The sequence below is a fragment of the Cinclus cinclus genome, chromosome Z (genome assembly GCF_963662255.1).
Source record: "Cinclus cinclus chromosome Z, bCinCin1.1, whole genome shotgun sequence".
Lineage (NCBI taxonomy): Eukaryota > Metazoa > Chordata > Aves > Passeriformes > Cinclidae > Cinclus > Cinclus cinclus.
In genome coordinates, this window is record NC_085084.1 from 915,864 (window position 1) to 926,462 (window position 10,599).

Consider the following 10,599-nt stretch of genomic DNA (forward strand, 5'->3'; position numbering starts at 1 on the left):
TTTTAACCAAGACACAGTTTCTCAGTGCAGTAGAGGTTTTCTTCCCACACGGTCTGTTACTATCAATTGCACTGCCGTAGCACTATCTCTGTTTCTGTGCACATACTCTTTTTATCAAGCAACACCATGGCTGTACCATCTCACTTGTTACATTTCAGAGGATCCTGGCTCTGAAAATCAGCACATTGTGCTATTCCCTACATTTATTTTTGTACTGTTGCTTCAGAAAAAAAAAAAACCACCAAAATTAACTGGTATCTCTCTCCTTCTCTGGCTTCTGTGAAGGGAAAAGCAGATTGTCATGGCAGTGAGACATCTTGGCCTTGCTACTTGAGGAGGGTCTGTAAAGGTTTTCACTCAGTGTTTTCTCCTTTCTCAGCTGCTCAATCCAGATGAAGAAAACGCAAATTATCAGTTTCTCACACTGTGGATCCTAGATGCTAGGAGAAAGTCTGTAAACAGAACTGAACATTTTCCTATAAAAAACCCCTTGACTTGCATTTTGCCTGCCTAGGCCAGTAATTGGTAAATATGTTTTCAGGTTCACGTTGTCACAGTCAGGCATTCTCTAGGATAATGCTATTTGTTGTTCTTCCATGGGTTCTGCACCTCTGTTTAACACAGTCCCAGTGCTGGGGTGCCTGGCCCATTACAGAACTCTTGTTTCCTGTGGGATGAGGACCTACAAAGCCACTGGAATCACAGGGGGGCAAAGTAAAATTGGAACTGTTCAGGTGAAAACCCTGCAGTGTGTGTGTGGGGGACCATGTGCTCAGGGTGAAGGGAAAGAGAAGCAGCTGGAGCATGAGAAAGCTGTTGTTTTAAAATCACTCCTCTATCTGCCTGATGTCATTCAGGAACAGGGATACAAATCAGCAGTGCCCAAGGCAGACACACCTGGGCAGTGAGGCTAGGGAACTCACACTCTAAAATGAGCTTTACCAAATGATTATTTGCTTTCACAAGCTGCATTTCCTCTGCCCTCCAGCTACTGAAGACAGAAGCTAAAGGAGCAATGGACTGCAAAGGAACCACTGAACCTGACTCCTGCAGTTTCTTACACAGCCTCCAATGGACTAAAACAGTGTTTTACAGCTTTTGGTGCTCAGGTAATACCTGCCAAATCTGTACTGTTCTCCTTTCACTGCTGAAAAATAGAAGCTGCTGGCTTCAGTTCAGAGAGGAGATCTGTGCTTTTCAGTGGTTTCCCACTTGAAAAGTACTTTCTATGGCACAGCTACAGCAGCACCTGTGGTATCACCGAGGTAGCTGTACCTACGGCAGCCTTTGTGGATGCACCTTTGTGCATCTTTTCCAGTTAATAAACAATGAGTTCAGTCTTAGATGTGAATAATTCTTCTGTAAAGTAAATCCATTAGTTACCAAGAAGTGTTCTAAAGTGCATGATTTTGGGAACATTTAAAATACAGTTATGAAATTATTATTTACTTACAGCTACTGCAGTAAATCAACTGCAGTATAGAGCTGTGCATTTCTGTAGACAGCATACTTCAACAAATGCATTACTGCCTGAAGTGATAAATATTTTTTGTACACTTCTTTCATAACCCTAATTATTTATGGAAAAAAGGTGTTTGGTTGGGGGTTTTTTTTCGGGACACAGCTTGTGAAAATACAACTACTTCTTGTAAAATGAAACTTTATTCTAAAATGTATCCAAAATTGCAAGACACAAGCACCATTAAACAGATAAATAGACATATATTTATGTACAGAGAGCATCAAAACACAAAACAATTGTTAATATAATTCTTATACCATTTTAATGAGTATCCATCAATAAAACTTTACAATTTAAAGGAGACTTTTCAGTTGCAAAACAGTTGTAAAATCATATGTATAAATTATGTTTACTACAATTCCAATAACAGAGGCAAAGTAAAATACAAAAATAATAATCAATACTGCAAATTCAAATACAAACCCCAAAAGTAATGCTGCACAGGTACGTATGTACACTGGATGAATTTCATGCAGCCAGGCAGTGCAACAAATTAACTGCTGAGTTTAACTTATCACAAAATGGAACCACCATGTTGTCAAACAGAAGAAAATATACTTTTGTAATAAATCATAGTGCATTTTGAAGTTAGACTTTATAAAATGATTGTTGAGTGATATACTTCTAATATTCCCCATGTGATCTGAGATCCCCCCAACTCCTTTTTTCACAAAATAAAATACAAATGACAAAAAGCTAAAAACCCCACTGTAGAACAGAGTCTGATGTACTGGTACCATCTTTGAACGCATTTGTTCTAATTCTCGGTATCAGACTTGTTTGCAAGTGTCCATGTCCACAGGGACACACGTTTTTCCTTGCTACCAGAAGTAAATCTTTCACGCTCCAATGCTATCTCCATAAACTGCATCTCACACGATGCTTAGACTGCACTGGTTTGAAGAGACACAGCTGAGCCTTGAAAAAAGAACCCTTAAATCCCTATGAAGCACAGAGAGAGTAAATGGAGGATAGAGAGACCTCATTATTCCTGAAGCTCCTATCCCTAATTGCTTTAATTACATAAACAGAGATTAACATAAGAGGCTTTTATGGCTTGGGTGAAATTTCTGCTAATTTGCTGGGCAAGTGCGAAGCCTGTGTCTCTCCACAGGGCTTTGCCTTTCACAGTGCAGAGGGCTACAGACTCTTTTGGTTGGTGGAAGGAAGCCTCAGGTAACTATATAGAAAAATACCTCTGCAGTGAAAATGTGGCAAAGAAACAAAAAAATCGAAACAGAACCTCTGGAAAACTGTGACTTCTTGTGTAACAAAAAACATGGCTGTCACCTTTCAGGTCCATGTTGGTTTGGTATAGCATGAACACGTAGATAAAACTGGTTAAGTGTCAAAATTATAAGAGATACAATTACACAGTCTGATACTTTTTTCTCTTAAAATCGTAAGTGATAAGCACGCTCAGTGTTTTCATAAGGAAATTACTGCTAAAATGCTACATTTCGTTGCTGAAAAGACATTTATAGCAGCCTGTAAACTACTGAAGAGTTGCTCCCTGCATCCTTTGTGCTTCCAAAACCCCCCTTCGAGCCATCACTAATTTCTGAGTTAATGGGAGTTTTGAGCAAAAAAGGGATGCGGAAAACCACATGTATTGGGTAAATAATGTAGCAATTTATACAGCATCTCTTCAGATTTTCCAACATGCAAGCACGTGTAGAGAGAAGCTAAGAGACGGCATGCTCTGCAGTGTTATGTCATTGTGCTTATGTCTCCTGAGGGCACTATGGCATTTTCACTCAGAAAAACAGAAATGTTAGCCCCAGAAGACTAAAAGAGCCAATATTAATGAAGCCATCAGCTACTGTTGTAGTAAAGAACACCCCAAAAGAGGGAGGAAGTTCGTCTGCTCGTAGCGTATATATACTGAAGCTGAAGAGAATTACAAAGGCACAATACAAGCCTATATTTCTGGTAAATTATATATATTCATAAATTTCTGCTCATACCACCTCAAGATAGTGAATGGTACAATAATAACTGAAGGTACAAATGTTAATTGAAAGTGAAGCTCTACAAACAAAGGACTGTTGGAGAACACAGCTCATTACTTGCTACATTTCTACTCTTCCCGGTTGGTGAGCTCATCCACCTTTCCTCCACTGGCCGACAACAACATGGTGACCCAGTGAGAAAACTGGAACACTGTCAGATGACAGGCAGAATGGCTTTGTGCATCTGAAAAGCTGTTAGTGAGTGGCTGCCACAACAATCTTTCCCACTGCTTTACCTTTGGCTCAGAATTCAGAGAAACCAGGAACAGCAACTGGAAATTCATACCCATTTTCATGCAGAGCTGAGGCTGAGATAATCCATGAAGGTAGCATTTTGGTTAACTTCAGCACTCAAAAATATTGAACAGCAGAGCAGGAATTGTACCAGCTCATTGTAAGAAACAAATCTCAATTTTTCCATTCATACCTACACATCATCTGTATCATTTCTGACAGTGAATTACTCACAACTTAGGAAATATAGTGAATGGATCAATACTGCTCCTGTTAAACTCATAAAAAGTGACACCCACTCTTGTGTGATGAAATTACAGGGCAACTGTGGAGGCAACTACTGCTGTCCCAGCCCAGCTCTGAGAAGGTGGACACTTGATGAAGGTGAAAGGTGCAGCTACAACATTTGAGTTTTAACTTTGAGCTGTTCCTCAGCTCGCCACAACAACTGGCACAACAGCTGTCAGGATTTCGTACTGGCAGGTAATGGAGGAAGGGATCAGGGGAACTAGAGGAGGAACCTGCTGGAAGCAGGCTCTGCTAAACCACAGCAATGGTGGCTGCAAATCTGCTCTATCTGTCGTGGGATATTCCCTCATCTCAAAAGGAGCATATCAAATCCCAACACATTTATTACAAGTTTCCCCCCAAAACACCTACCATAAACTGCCATGATTACACGTATTCTCACAATCCTTAACCAGGACCTCCTAGATCTATCCCTTAAAGCTTTCAGGACAGGAATCTTTAGCCACACCTGGAAAGTACGAACATTAATACCTTGCTTACAAGCTCACAGCTGAGTTTAAAAGCTGCATATGCTATTGCTGGTATTGATTGATCTATGCAATGGTTTCTGCCTGTGTTTCTTCCAATGAGAATCAGTGCAGGTAACAAGGAAGCCCACTTAACAAATAAAGGTGAGGATTCCTAGGTGGAGGTAATCCCTCTAGAAATGTTCCAATAAGTTGCAAGTTCAAGCTACAGCTGTTTGTTAAAATTGAAGTAAAAGTAAAGAAAATAGCACTATAGGGCAGAAATCTCGTGCTTGAGACTGAATTCAGAAAGTCATCTGTAAGTCACTCGGATTCAGGTTCAAAGGAGCTGCATTATTCTTGCCCATTCCAAGCTCAAATAAATATACTTTTGTGTAGAGGTGTGAGAAGCCAATTGTACACACTTGGATTCATCCCACCTAATTCCGGCCGTTCATCAGTGGTGAGGGCAAACGATGCCACAACGCAATCTTCCAGAGGCATCTCCACTCGTGTTCCTCCTCTGAGTTACACACAAGACCCAGGCCTGGTAATTTTTAGCCAGCTGAAATTAGGGCAGGATGAATCAGGCCACAGCATGGAGCGGAAACAAGTCTGATGTGGTGGCACAGTATCACCATGACAATCCAGTCTGTCCCAGCCCTGCCTGAGGCTCCAAGCCAGACACGCTTTGGGCCAGTGAGCCACACCATCCGTGCCTTTGCAGCTCACAGTCTGGCAAGGAGCTTGTCACACATTAAACAGTGAGGCTTGAGTTCACGATGATCCCCCAAAGCAAGACCCAGAGCCACTTGGGATGGGAACGCTCAGGGCCTGCAGCCCTCCCCAGACATCCCAGAGGCTGCCCTGGAGTTACACACAAGGTCTGCAGGGGTTTGCAGCCGGAGCGGTTGCTCATCCTAACACAACACGCACACATATCCACGTATCCATGGTGCTGTGGGAGCTGTGCATCCCCACACCTTGGCTACGGCATGGGCTGGCTCTTTGCTGGAGCTGTCGGTAATGAGGATGAAGCACACACTGAGGAGAAATACAGCGTTCTGAAACACACATTTGTGAGATCCCCAATAGTATCAATAGTAACGATTAAGGTCAGAGGCAGTATCAAGTTTTGCATGCACTTTCTACATTAGTATTTATATAGACAAGTTTTATTCTTGCTGGTTTGCAAAATTGCTGAGGTTTCCTTTACTTCCAGAGACTGGAACGTTGAACATTAAGTTTCATTTATGTTGTTGAAAGTAATTTCTTTGTCTAAAATACACCTACAAATACTTGGGATTATGGGACTGGGATTGCCCTGTTGTTCTCTGTAAAGGGCTGAAGTAACTGTAGAAATATTTTTCGATCTTAGAAATACAGGGAATTTATCTACAAATCAGACTGTAAGCATGAGGAACACTTATTGCAAGTTCTCAAAGTCTTACATGAAAGGGTGAAGGTGCAAAGTCATTAAGACTGCCTTGATTCTAAAGATTAGCCTACTCATTTAATTAAACTATCAATAGAAACACAGAATTTAAAATAATGCAAGTAAGAATCCCCTTCAACTTTCCAAGCTTCTTCACTCTTCCCATCATTGCCTTTCAGACTAGACAGGACTTGAAATTCTGATGTCAGAAACCAGCAAAGAACATACAGACATTTTCAGGTCTTTGTTGTATATCATAAAATACTGTAAAAAAAGAATGCAGAGTCCCAGAATTCAGATTATTTTTCTCTCTGGGTAACCAGACAGAGAGTTCAAATCTCCTTCAAACACCACCTCAGGTAAAGCCTGCAGTGGGTGGGGATGAGGACACAATGCAGAGGAGGCAGTGCCTCCTGTATGCCCTTAGAGATGGGCTTCTGTCTTGGCACTGCTGCAGTTTTTGGGGAATAAAAAAGACTCCAGCTCACACATTTTTGTAAGGCAGCAGCCTGCCCAGGTGCTGTGCCTGGGGCACCCCTTAGCTAGGGGACACTGCACAGGGGTGACACCTCTCAGGTGTGCAGGCACAGGCACCTGGGATGACACAAAACCTGCAGCTGCCCACTCAAATCCAACCCCAAGATCTCAGAAAAGGATATGAACTGGGTTGAATTCTCTTACATTACATTTAATATTCCTGTAAATGGCTTATAGATCTGCTGTTTGAAACAAATTCTGAAACCACTAAGCGTGCTTAACAGAGCTTCAACTCTATGTGGACAACGAGTTCAGAGGACAGAACAAGGACTGTTGCAGTATATAATACACATGGCTGTACAGTCAAATGCCACCTCTTGCTTCAAAACAAGAATTTACAGTAGCAAGCAGTAGTGGCAAGATTTCTTACACAAAACCTACAGGAATTTACAGGATATGCATGGATCACCGAGGTTATAACACCAGCAACAGACAACACAGAGAATCTTGTGCAATGTGAACAAAGTTGACAGTAGTTTACCAGTGCTGTAAGTAATTCACATAAATATGTTAACCCACCAGCTAACAAATCTTCCTCCTCTTCCCACCAGAATCAGATGCGTGTACAGCAATCCATTAAAAAAAATAAAAGTGGTTTGCCTTTGTGGTTTTAGCCAAACATGCACAAAATAGATGGACTCCAAGGAATACTTAAAAAAAAAAAAACCTCAAAACTGGTGTCCAAGCACACACAGCAATTGGATTCACACTTCTCAAACAGCCATGACAGAGCCAAAGCTTATTGTATGGATGCTTTTTGTCCTGGAAAAATAGTAATATAAAAATTCACTTGATTTTTAACTAACAGAAAACTCCAGCTTTACTCACACCACTCTTCCATGTCTCTAATACCAGCCCTAATTCATTCCAGCCCTGCTTTAGGAACTTGTGTTCTCTTCCTTGTCCATTAATGTAAATGCAAATCAAATCAAAACTACAACATAATCAGAAAAAACAAAAGATACTAGGAAAATGAAAATGAAAATAGCTTATACCTACTTTAGGATGTTATGTGTATTGACAACAATTTAATAACACCACTTTGCTTTCCCACTAAACCACTGGATGTGCTCCATGCCTCTGTTACAAAGAGCTTCCATAAATTTCTACCTCAATTAAATATATCCTGTATTTGAGATATTATTTTTCTCCAATCTGCATGACAAGAATCAGCTTTTCTTTCATCTCGTCTAATTTGCCATTATGTGGGATGCTAACTTTCCTGATCTCGAGCAGTGAGAGCTCTCAGGGTGCTGCACTGCCACTCCTTATCTGGTGTTTATACTCAGTTTCTTCTAATGAAATAAAATCTCTATGGCAGGGCTCTAATTACAGATGTGAACAACCTCCTGTGTGTTTGTTGGGCAAAATGCTCTTATTTTTGTGCAAAGATCTGGCACAGTACACTTAATGGGGAAGTCCAAGTAAGAAAGGGTAAAACATGAAGATTAAAAGAACAGAAATAAAGCCTAAAATATCCAGTTCATCCAGTTGAAAATTTGACTTCTCAGGGATCAGAGCAGTTGTTCCACAACAATAATTTTTCCCATCAAAACCAATTACTGGTGATTTCAGTGTCTCTCTAACAGCCCAAACTCCTAGACTGTACAGTCTATTTCCTAGTTCACCCAGGCTATTGAGAACACATCACCTTTCAAAATCTCCATGTTTTCTGCTGTTTCCCTATGAAAACTGATGCTAAAACTGCCAGAATTTTCTCTTAGCAAAATCCAGCCTCCGGTCTCAGCACTGTAAAATCTTGAAAGGATCCCCAGAACCTAAGGGCAAGAAGAGTTGTGCGAGTTCTCAAGAGAACAGCGAGGTAGCGAACAAACACCTTGTTTCTGTGGACAACTGCCCAGTCCTGAGCCACCTGAGCCTGGCAACAAGTCTGCTCGACCACTCGGTCACTCTTCTGAGACCACAGAACCCTGAATCATCCACCAGACACACTGAAAGCACTGACCAGGCAAAGCAAACCACTGCTCATGAATTAGGCTTTCTACAAGGTCACACGAATCAGGTGTCACGCAGTACACTTTTGGGGATGTGGAAGGAGCTTTCAACATAAAGTCCAGCTGTATTATTTATAGCAACTAGGCAGCAAATCTCTCTTTTTTTTAATCTGATTTTCCCAAAACCATATCCTTCAGCAAATATTTACAATGCTGAATTAAAATAAAGACAAAAAAAGGCGATTTTCTCTCTCCATTTCCTTTTGCACACAAAACTGAAATAGTGGCTAGAAAGTGACCATTTCAAATTATAACTGAAAGCTGCATTTATTAAATTTGAAAACATGTACCCAAGAAAACCTTTATACATTTTTTATGGCAAGTTTTCCTATTACATGAGAGGCTTTCTTACACATTTTAAGCTTAAACGAAGAAAAACAACCCAACAGAAATTTGGACTAAAACTGCAAAGCTGTTGGCTGTGTTGAGGGAAACTATGCCTGTACAACTGAAAACAAGATGGAAGAACAAATTCACAGAAATAGTTAATGTAAGAGTGAACAAGGCTCTAATAAAGTAAGAAACAGAAGAAAGCCAAATCTGCTCTGCATGTCAGTACCAACAATACATAAACATGCTCCTGCACTGGTAAAATCTGTAAAATAATGTCTGCTTAGGAAAGACTTAATTTGAGCTCTAGACTGTCCATATTCAAGCATGGGTTTTGATTACTACAGTCCTACTTTTTTAATTTCCTGAAGGATACTAGCTGTGTTCTTAGATCTGTTCAAAATTAACAATGTGCAGGCTCAACTTCAAATCAATGTGAAGCTGTTGGCAGAATAGAATTTTTATGTGCTGAGTAGATGATCCATTTATTCTTTCTAGATTTGGTACTGCAATTTGTTTCCAGTATGTAGGCAGTATACAGGAGTGCACTCAAAGCAGTATTTTAAACACTTTTTTCTCATTTTCAGGGTAAAATATCATATTGGTAATTTCAACAGACCCTCTGTATTTTGCTCTATGCACTCAGTTTTTACATCTGCCAAATAAGGTTACACCACAGGTAAGTTACATACTTTACCCAGACTAGGGTGAAATTCTACCCAAAAAAATGACCTGATGTGAATGGTTTCATCAAAGTTTCAGCAGAACTGGCACAAGCAGCAGTTTATAGAACTGTGCCGATAATATTTGAAAAGTAGAGAGAGAGCTGCATACAGCAAAATTTAAACCTAATTTATTTCTGAATTTTTACAGTTGTTTTGAATCACTAAATCATGAATTGCATCCTCAGTGAGAAATAACAGTGTTGTAATAGTTTATAGGGGTTTATTTGAAAGATGTGCTTTGTCAGGATTCCCATCCTTAAAGCCTGAGCAAACCCAAGTGTGTTTGTGACAGCACCCACAGTTGTATCACCACTTACAGTGAATTAAAGAAAAATAAATTTACCTGTACTTTTTACATAATTACGGTACATTTTACATTCTTGAAATGCAAATGGGTAGGATTACTGAAGAATCCAGTCCATACTTAGCCAGGACAGCAACAGCAATGGATCAGAGCTGCCTGGGAACAGGGGAAAACATTTAATAACTAACTGATACAGAAATAGAAACCTGTGCAACATGTATCAGCTGAGAAGTAATTTTGAATAAGGTGACCAACTTTTACTAAATATTGTAACAGCTGGTTCCTCATTAAATCTGATTCCAAGTCATTTGCACATGCCATATTGCAATTGCTAGCCACAGAATAGAGGAAAATTCAATTGGTTTTAGGCAGTTCAAGAAGCTGTCCTTTGATGCATCCTTAAAGAAGCAAGGTTCTGTTCACTGCTTCTCAAGTGGAATTATTTAAAATAAATTATTAGGCTCTACATTTCTCATTGAGTGTTCCTGTTGGAAAGGAAAGGAACAGCTGGATCTCCTGAGACATTAAACATTTAATCCTACATTATAGGGAGCAGGCTGAAAGCCTGAAAGTTGTTACTGTCTCTGAACACATGACACATTGGGTGGCCAGGTCTCTGCAACCAGAGGGCTTCCAAATAAAAAACTGAATTTCTAGGGAGTAGGAAATGCAACTGCAGATTTTCCTCATTCTCAGGTAGTTAAGGAAATGATTTAATCCTTATATACAA